This window comes from Bos taurus, chromosome 18 (assembly GCF_002263795.3).
Source record: "Bos taurus isolate L1 Dominette 01449 registration number 42190680 breed Hereford chromosome 18, ARS-UCD2.0, whole genome shotgun sequence".
NCBI classification, from domain to species: Eukaryota; Metazoa; Chordata; class Mammalia; order Artiodactyla; family Bovidae; genus Bos; species Bos taurus.
Genome location: NC_037345.1, coordinates 47,106,758 through 47,117,279, shown reverse-complemented (window position 1 = coordinate 47,117,279; position 10,522 = coordinate 47,106,758).

Genomic DNA, 10,522 nt, shown 5'->3' with positions numbered 1-10,522 from the left:
AGGCGCAGAGGCATGTGGGAAATGTAGTCCCGGATAGGGAGGGCCTGGTCCTCGCCTTAACGGGTTTCGTGGGATGCGCAAGCGCGGGCGCGAGTGGGCAGGGCGGGAGCGCGCCGTGGACCTCCCGGCTTGGGGTTCAGCTGAAGCGGCACCGGCTTCGAGGCTTCACGGGGATGAATGAGGCACCCACTGCCAGCTGGGGTTTGAGGTGTCTCTGCGGAACTGCTAACTGGGGTTTAGAGAGACCGTCTTGGCACTGCTGCTGCTGCTGCTAAGTCGCTTCAGTGCTGCTGCTACTGCTGCCAAGTCGCTTCAGTCGTGTCCGACCCTGTGCGACCCCATACACGGCAGCCCACCAGGCTCCCCCGTCCCTGGGATTCTCCAGGCAAGAACACTGGAGTGGGTTGCCATTTCCTTCTCCAATGCATGAAAGTGAAAAGTGAAAGTGAAGTCGCTAAGTCGTGTCCGACTCCTAGCGACCCCATGGACTGCAGCCCACCAGGCCCCTCCGTCCATGGGATTTTCCAGGCAAGAGTACTGGAGTGGGGTGGCGCCTAATACATGCACTAGACATACGGCAGGTGCTCTCTATACATACCCAAGCAGGACGTAGGTACATCAAGTCTCAATATCCCCAAACTCTTAGCAGAATCTGGACACACAGAGGTTGCTCGCGCTCTAACTCTTTACCTCCCCCGCTTCCTCCTCTCTTTAGATTTTTTTCCTCTTTCCCTCCTGCACTTGTGAAAGTATAATTCTATAAAAGCCTAGTAGGTGAAGGGGGTTGATATTGTCATTTAGATATTCTTTGTCCTTACCGATTAAAAAAAAATTCTAGTAATTACTGAGATAGGGTGTCTACTTCTATTAGCACCACCAGGTTTTGCTTCAAGTATTTTCAAGCCCTGTTAAGTACATACATTTATGACTGTTTTCCTGATGATGAGGTCTGAAAAGTAAAGATTAGGAAGGGTGTCCTCAGATGAGTAATAATTGAATTTGTCCTGTGCTGAGTTCATTCAGGAAAGAAACTGGATAAGCCTGCTGGGGACCACACTGCAGCATCCTTCTCATCTTAAAATTTTTATGTATTGGTTCATAGATAGAAGAGTTTTTCGTCTCTCAAAAAACTTCAGGAAACATCTGAAAGTATCTAGGCTTATCTTAAATCTCAATTTTTCTAACAGTTAAATATATAAGGGGTAGAAGATACATGAAAATTATGGCAGTGGATTTGTCTTTTTCTACTTTTAGTTCATTTTGTTTTTGCTTCATGTAACAATATGTTAAAGCTGTTAGTACAGTATATGCACATTTATGATTGTGTGTCTTCCTAATGAATTGACCCTTCTATGATGAAACATTTCTCTGTCTCTTGTCTTGACATCTGTTTTATTTAGTACAGTCACTCTGGGCTTGCCAGGCTGTGATGGTGGTAAAGAACCCACATGCCAATGCAGATGTTAAGAGACTCGGGTTGGATCCCTGGGTCGGGAAGATCCCCTGGAGAAGGGGATGGCAACCCACTCCAGAAATCTTGCCTGGGAAATCCCATAGACAGGGGAAACTTGTGGGCTACAGCCCACAGGGTCATGAAGAGTCAGACACGACTGAGTGATTGGTACACATGCAGGTACCCATTGCATTAAAAATATATGATAAACTTCACTGGAGTATGGGTGGAAAAGAAGCTAATCTAAGTAACTCTGGAAATGAATAGAAACTGTAAGTCTAGAGACAAATGTACATATATGGTGTCTGGGTAAACAGTTCTGAAACCACTACATGTATACTGGTATTAAACAAACAAATAGATGGATGAAAGACAATGAAAGCCAGGTTTTTCAATCTTGGAGTGGGAGGTTCCAGACCACCAAGCAGGGAAGGTAAGAGCGTTCTGGTCACCAATTACAATGTGTGTGAAGGGTTTTCCAGACACTACCAAGCAATTTTTGGACACCAGCTGGATGTCCTACAATTCAGCCCAATTCAGACACCGTTTACTCAGAGATAGCATCAGATTGCACAGGTTGAGGGCTCAGTCCTATAAGATTGCTCACCCCCATCACTTTAGATGCGAGTTGTAAGCCTAGATTGTTACCTGTGTTTCTGACCAACTGGTTATGTTCTCACAACCCCTCCTTCAGGTTTGATTAATTTGCTGCAATGGCTCACAGAACTAAGGAAAACTGTTTACTTACTAGATTACCAATTTAGTATGAAGGATATTAAAGGATATGAATGAACAGCCAAGTGAGATAAGGAGGGGAAAGTTATCATGGAGTTTGGGGCCTGCAGGGTACAGTGACACATGGATGCATTCTGATTCCCTAACCTAGAAGCTCTCTGAACCCCCTCCTCTTGGGTTTTTATGGAGGCTTCATTACATAGCCCAATTTCTAGCCCCTCTCCACCCCCAGAGGTGGGATGGTGACAAAGTTGAGAAAAAGGGGGTCTGAAAGTTTCAACCTCTAGTCACATGGTGGACTCCACTGGCTACCAGATCCCATCCTTGGGTGCTTTCCAAAAGTCACTCCTTGAGCTTCTCTGGTGCTCCAGTGGTTAAGAATCCATGTGTCAATGCAGGGGACATGGGTCTGATCCCTTATCCAGGAGCATCCCACATGCCACCAGGCAACTAAGCCCATGAGCCACAACTACTGAGTCCGCATACAGCAACTGCTGAAGCCAGTATGCCTAGAGCTTGTGCGTCGCAACAAAAGCCACTGCAGTGAGAAGCCCGTGTACCACAACGAAGAGGAGCCCCTGCTCGCCGCAACTAGAAAAAGCCTATGCAGCAGTGAATTCCCAGCACAACCAAAAGTAAATAATTTTTTAAAGGCTGATATCAGTGATATGTTGATAGCATGTACCTCTAATATGATGTTGTAAGAATGACAGTTAGTGTGACCTTCTTCCCCCAGATTTAAACCCCTAGTCTAACTAGGAAAAGAACTTTAGACAATTACAACTTTGGGGACATTTTATAAAACTAGCCAGTGCTTCTCAAAACTGTCAAGGACATCAAAAACAAGGAAACTGGGACTTCCCTGATGGTCCAGTAGTAAACAATCCTCATGCCAATGCAGGGCACACGGGTTTCATCCCGGGTCCTGGAATATCCCATATGCCACAGAGCAACTAAGCTCGTAGGACACAACTACTGAAGCCCAAGCACTCTAGAGCCCTTGTCTGCAACAAGAGAAGCCATTATGGGAAGCCCGTGCACCACAAGGAAAAGTAGCCCCCGCTGGCTGCAACTGAAGAAAGCCTGAGCACAGAAACGAAGACCCAAAGCAACCAAAACTAAATTTTAAAAAAACCAAGGAAATCCTGAGAAACTGTCACAGTCTTGAGCAGCATAAGGATCACATCAGATCAGATCAGTCGCTCAGTCGTGTCCGACTCTTTGTGACCCCATGAATCACAGCACGCCAGGCCTCCCTGTCCATCACCAACTCCCAGAGTTCACTCAGACTCACGTCCATTGAGTCAGTGATGCCATCCAGCCATCTCATCCTCTGTCGTCCCCTTCTCCTCTTGCCCCCAATCCCTCCCAGCATCAGAGTCTTTTCCAATGAGTCAACTCTTCGCATGAGGTGGCCAAAGTACTGCAGTTTCAGCTTTAGCATCATTCCTTCCAAAGAAACCCCAGGGCTGATCTCTTTCAGAATGGACTGGTTGGATCTCCTTGCAGTCCAAGGGACTCTCAAGAGTCTTCTCCAACACCACAGTTCAAAAGCATCAGTTCTTCGGCGCTCAGCCTTCTTCACAGTCCAACTCTCACATCCATACATGACCACAGGAAAAACCATAGCCTTGACTAGATGAACCTTTGTTGGCAAAGTAATGTCTCTGCTTTTGAATATGCTATCTAGGTTGGTCATAACTTTCCTTCCAAGGAGTAAGCGTCTTTTAATTTCATGGCTGCAGTCACCATCTGCAGTGATTTTGGAGCCCCCCAAAATAAAGTCTGACACTGTTTCCACTGTTTCCCCATCTATTTCCCATGAAGTGATGGGACCGGATGCCATGATCTTTGTTTTCTGAATGGTGAGCTTTAAGCCAACTTTTCACTCTCCACTTGCACTTTCATCAAGAGGCTTTTTAGTTCCTCTTTACTTTCTGCTATAAGGGTGGTATCATTTGCATATCTGAGGTTATTGATATTTCTCCCGGCAATCTTGATTCCAGCTTGTGTTTTCTTCCAGTCCATGTTTCTCATGATGTATTCTGCATATAAGTTAAATAAACAGGATACAGAGGACTAAATATAATGTATCCTGGATAGGATCCTGGAGCAGAAGGATATTAGGTAAAAACTAAGGACATTTGACTTGAGTATTGTTGTTCAGTCACTCAGTCGTGTCCGACTCTTTGCGACCTCATGGACTGCAGCATGCCAGGCTTCCCTGTCCTTCACCATCTTCTGGAGCTTGCTCAAACTCATGACCATTGAGTTGGTGATGGTGTCTAACCATCTCATCCTCTGTCATCCCCTTCTCCTCCTACGTTCAATCTTTCTCAGGATCAGGGCCTTTTCTAATAAGTCAGCTCTTCGTATCAGGTGGCCAAAGTATTGGAACTTCAGCCTCAGTGTCAGTCCTTCCAGTGAATATTCAGGGCTGATTTCCTTTAGGATTGACTGGTTTGATCTCCTTGCTGTCCAAGGATGGACTATGGGCTTTAGTTAATAAGAATATGATAATGCAAACGTACCATATTAATGTAGGATGTTAACAAAAGGAAAAACTGAATTCTCATTATTTGGGAACTCAACTATTTTTGCAACTTTTCTGTAGATCTAAAACCGTTCTAAAAGAAAAAGCTTATTTAAAATAAAGTATGAGGCTATGGGGACTACAAAGAGTCGGACACTTACTGAGTGACTTCACTTTCACTTTCGTGCATTGGAGAAGGAAATGGCAACCCACTCCAGTGTTCTTGCCTGGAGAATCCCAGGGACGGTGGAGCCTGGTGGGCTGCCATCTGTGGGGTCACACAGAGTCAGACACGACTGAAGCGACTTAGCAGCAGCAGCAGCATGAGGCTATAGACAGGGAAGCCTGGTGTGATGTAATCCATGGGGTTGCAAAGAGCTGGACACAACTTAGCAGGACCAACCCCACACCGTGGCTGTGCTGGCACAGGAGGGCCTAGAGGAGCGATCCCATGTTGAAGGTCAGGAAAGGCTGCGGTGAGGAGATACCCCTCATCCAAGGTAAGGAGCATTGGATGCGCTTTGCTGGAGCAGCCATGAAGAGATACCCCACGCCCAAAGTAAGAGAAACCCAAGTAAGATAGTAGGTGTTGCAAGAGGGCATCAGAGAGCAAACACACTGAAACCATACTCACAGAAAACTAGTCAATCTAATCACCCTAGGACCACAGCCTTGTCTAACTCAATGAAACTAAGCCATGCCCATGGGGCAACCCAAGACGGGCGGGTCATGGTGGAGAGATCTGACAGAATGTGGTCCACTGGAGAAGGGACTGGCAAGCCACTTCAGTATTCTTGCCTTGAGAACCCCATGAACAGTATGAAAAGGCAAAATGATAGGATACTGAAAGAGAAACTCCCCAGGTCAGTAGGTGCCCAATATGCTACTGGAGATCAGTGGAGAAATAACTCCAGAAAGAATGAAGGGATGGAGCCAAAGGAAAAAGAATACACAACTGTGGATGTGACTGGTGATAGAAGCAAGGTCCGATGCTGTAAAGAGCAATATTGCATAGGAACCTGGAATGTCAGGTCCATGAATCAAGGCAAATTGGAAGTGGTCAAACAAGAGATGGCAAGAGTGAATGTCGACATTCTAGGAATCAGCGAACTGAAATGGACTGGAATGGGTGAATTTAACTCAGATGACCATTATATCTACTACTGCGGGCAGGAATCCCTCAGAAGAAATGGAGTAGCCATCATGGTCAACAAAAGAGTCCGAAATGCAGTACTTGGATACAATCTCAAAAACGACAGGATGATCTCTGTTCGTTTCCAAGGCAAACCATTCAGTATCACAGTAATCCAAGTCTATGCCCCAACCAGTAACGCTGAAGAAGCTGAAGTTGAACGGTTCTATGAAAACCTAAAAGACCTTTTAGAACTAACACCCAAAAAAGATGTCCTTTTCATTATAGTGGACTGGAATGCAAAAGTAGGAAGTCAAGAAACACCTGAAGTAACAGGCAAAATTTGGCCTTGGAATACGGAATGAAGCAGAGCAAAGACTAATAGAGTTTTGCCAAGAAAATGCACTGGTCATAGCAAACACCCTCTTCCAACAACATAGGAGAAGACTCTACACGTGGACATCACCAGATGGTCAACACCGAAATCAGATTGATTATATTCTTTGCAGCCAAAGATGGAGAAGCTCTATACAGTCAGCAAAAACAAGACCAGGAGCTGACTGTGGCTCAGACCATGAACTCCTTATTGCCAAATTCAGACTTACATTGAAGAAAGTAGGGAAAACCACTAGACCATTCAGGTATGACCTAAATCAAATCCCTTATGATTATACAGTGGAAGTGAGAAATAGATTTAAGGGCCTAGATCTGATAGATAGAGTGCCTGATGAGCTATGGAATGAGGTTCGTGACATTGTACAGGACACAGGGATCAAGACCATCCCCATGGAAAAGAAATGCAAAAAAGCAAAATGGCTGTCTGGGGAGGCCTTACAAATAGCTGTGGAAAGAAGAGAAGCGAAAAGCAAAGGAGAAAAGGAAAGATATAAACATCTGAATGCAGAGTTTCAAAGAATAGCAAGAAGAGATAAGAAAGCCTTCTTCAGCGATCAATGCAAAGAAATAGAGGAAAACAACAGAATGGAAAAGACTAAAGATCGCTTCAAGAAAATCAGAGATACCAAAGGAACATTTCATGCAAAGATGGGCTCAATAAAGGACAGGAATGGTATGGACCTAACAGAAGCAGAAGATATTAAGAAGAGATGACAAGAATACACAGAAGAACTGTACAAAAAAGATCTTCACGACCCAGATAATCACAGTGGTATCATCACTCACCTAGAGCCAGACATCCTGGAATGTGAAGTCAAGTGGGGCTTAGAAAGCATCACTACGAACAAAGCTAGTGGAGGTGATAGAATTCCAGTTGAGCTTTCCAAATCCTGAAAGATGATGCTGTGAAAGTGCTGCACTCAATATGCCAGCAAATGTGGAAAACTCAGCAGTGGCCACAGGACTGGAAAAGGTCAGTTTTCATTCCAATCCCAAAGAAAGGCAATGCCAAAGAATGCTCAAATTACCGCACAATTGTAGTCATCTCACACGCTAGTAAAGTAATGCTCAAAATTCTCCAAGCCAGGCCTCCGCAATATGTCAACCATGAACTTCCTGATGTTCAAGCTGGTTTTAGAAAAGGCAGAGGAACCAGAGATCAAATTGCCAACATCCGCTGGATCATGGAAAAAGCAAGAGAGTTCCAGAAAAACATCTATTTCTGCTTTCTTGACTATGCCAAAGCCTTTGACTGTGTGGCTCACAATAAACTGTGGAAAATTCTGAAAGAGATGGGAATACCAGACCACCTGATCTGCCTCTTGAGAAATTTGTATGCAGGTCAGGAAGCAACAATTAGAACTGGACATGGAACAACAGACTGGTTCCAAATAGGAAAAGGAGTATGTCAAGGCTGTATATTGTCACCCTGTTTATTTAATTTATATGCAGAGTACATCATGAGAAACGCTGGACTGGAAGAAACACAAGCTGGAATCAAGATTGCCGGGAGAAATATCAATAACCTCAGATATGCAGATGACACCACCCTTATGGCAGAAAGTGAAGAGGAACTCAAAAGCCTCTTGATGAAGGTGAAAGTGGAGAGTGAAAAAGTTGGCTTAAAGCTCAACATTCAGAAAACGAAGATCATGGCATCCGGTCCCATCACTTCATGGGAAATAGATGGGGAAACAGTGGAAACAGTGTCAGACTTTATTTTGGGGGGCTCCAAAATCACTGCAGATGGTGACTGCAGCCATGAAATTAAAAGACGCTTACTCCTTGGAAGGAAAGTTATGACCAACCTAGATAGCATATTCAAAAGCAGAGACATTACTTTGCCAACAAAGGTTCATCTAGTCAAGGCTATGGTTTTTCCTGTGGTCATATATGGATGTGAGAGTTGGACTGTGAAGAAGGCTGAGTGCTGAAGAATTGATGCTTTTGAACTGTGGTGTTGGAGAAGACTCTTGAGAGTCCCTTGGACTGCAAGGAGATCCAATCAGTCCATTTCTGAAGGAGATCAGCCCTGGGGTTTCTTTGGAAGGAATGATGCTAAAGCTGAAACTGCAGTACTTTGGCCACCTCATGCGAAGAGTTGACTCATTGGAAAAGACTCTGATGCTGGGAGGGATTGGGGGCAGGAGGAGAAGGGGACGACAGAGGATGAGATGGCTGGATGGCATCACTGACTCGATGGACATGAGTCTGGGTGAACTCCAGGAGTTGGTGATGGACAGGGAGGCCTGGCGTGCTGCGATTCATGGGGTCGCAAAGAGTCAGATAGGACTGAGCGACTGATCTGATCTGGTCTGATAGCAGCTGAACAACAGCAATTTAAAAAAATAATAAAAATGGAAAATATGGAAGAAAATGTGAAAGGCAGTGTCAGAAATTCTAATGCCTAACAGAAATTCTAGAAGGCGAAACCAATAATAAGGAAGAAAAGGGAATTTTTAGGAAAAAGAGAAAAAAAGCAGATAAAAAATTTTCTTGGGGGTGAAAAAAGACACAAATTTTCAAGTAAAAATTATAAAAGCTAATATTTAAAGTACTCTTTCTTTTCCTAGGCCTACTTTTGAAAATTGTACATGCATTAATTATCTCTCAGAACAATCTCTTTGTGTCAGTACTATTTTGATCCTGTGACAGACACAGAAACCCAAAGAGGTGAAGCAACTTGTCCAAAGTCACAGAGCAATTAGTAGAGGAGGCAGAATGCAAACCTGCTTTCTTTGTTAATAAAACTTTTTATTTTGACATATCAAACAGAAAAGTTGCAAAAACAGCACAAAGAATTTCTGTATACCCTTCACATAGATTTTATAAATGCTAACATTTACCACATTTATTTTACAATCCTATTTTTGCCTGAACAATTGGAATTTTATTCAGAAAAGTCGGTTGCACACATAAGGCTGCTGCTAAGTAAAGGCCAGTTGTAGAACATTGCTTGAATTGCATTTTTCTGTGATTTCCTGACGATTAAATTCTGGTATGCCCTTTGTGAAGAATATCACAGGAGTTGCTCTGTTCTCCTGCATTATAACAGGAGGTACAGGATATCATTTTGTACCACAGTGGTTATGTTAACTTTGATTACTGGTTAAGGTGCTGTCTGCCAGGTTTCTTTACTGTAAAATTACTACTTTCCCCTTTGTAATCAATATTTGTGGAGACAGACTTTAAAATGGTCTCAAATTCTATTTTCTCATCAAATTTTCACTCACTAGTTTGGCATACATTGCTGATTTTTTCCTTAATTTTATTTATTTCTTTTCTGGCTGCGCTGGGTCTTTGTTGCTGTGCAGGCTTTTCTCTAGCTGTGGCAAGCGAGGGGCTACTCTCTAGTTGCGGGGCATGAGCTTCTCATTGCAGTGGCTTCTCTTGTTGGGGAGCATGGGCTCTATGGCGTGCAAGCTTCAGTAGTTGTGGCACATGGGCTCAGTGTTTGCGGCTTCCAGGCTCTAGAGCACAGGCTCAATAAGTTGTGGCGCATGGGCTTCGTCGCATGTGTGATCTTCCTGGACCAGGGATCAAATCTGTGTCCCCTGCACTGGCAGGTGGATTCTTTCACCACTGAGCCACCAGGGAAGCCCCAACATTGATGATTCTTAGCAGAATCAATGATTACTGTGATGGCTGACTGATGGTGATTTTCTAATTTCACCATGCCTTCTATTAATACATTAGTAAGTTGGCATGCTACTATTAAATGTATTATAGTCACTGGGTTAGTCAATGATTTTACTCCATCTGCTACTATCATGACCTATTTTGATGCTCAGATTGTCCAGATTTGGCCAGTGAGAACTTCTTGAAATACTGTGATTTTCTGACATATTTCATCCATTTTTTGAGCACTTCCCCACTTTCTACTTCCACAGAATGTTCCAACCACATCTTATGTTTTCTCTGCTCAGACTTTTATGCTGTTTCTCCAAGGAGTCCTTGTTCCTTGGATCTGGGTGCTGGATATTCTCATTGCTACAAAGTGTAATTGCTTCTATGTCCTTTCTGCTAGAGGGACATACATACACACATTCCTAATGTATTTCTAAATTTATTTTTTTTTAAACATCTCTTTAAAAAGTGATACTCCCAATTGCGATCCAACACGACAGGATTCATTCTAGCCTCCTCCTCTCCATATTTAACTCCCTTCTCCAGCAACAATAAATTTGGCTCCTATTTATTTACTCCCATAATACTTTTTTGCCTGATTCTAGAATACCTGAATTAGTTTCAGAATTACTAATCTATATAGCTG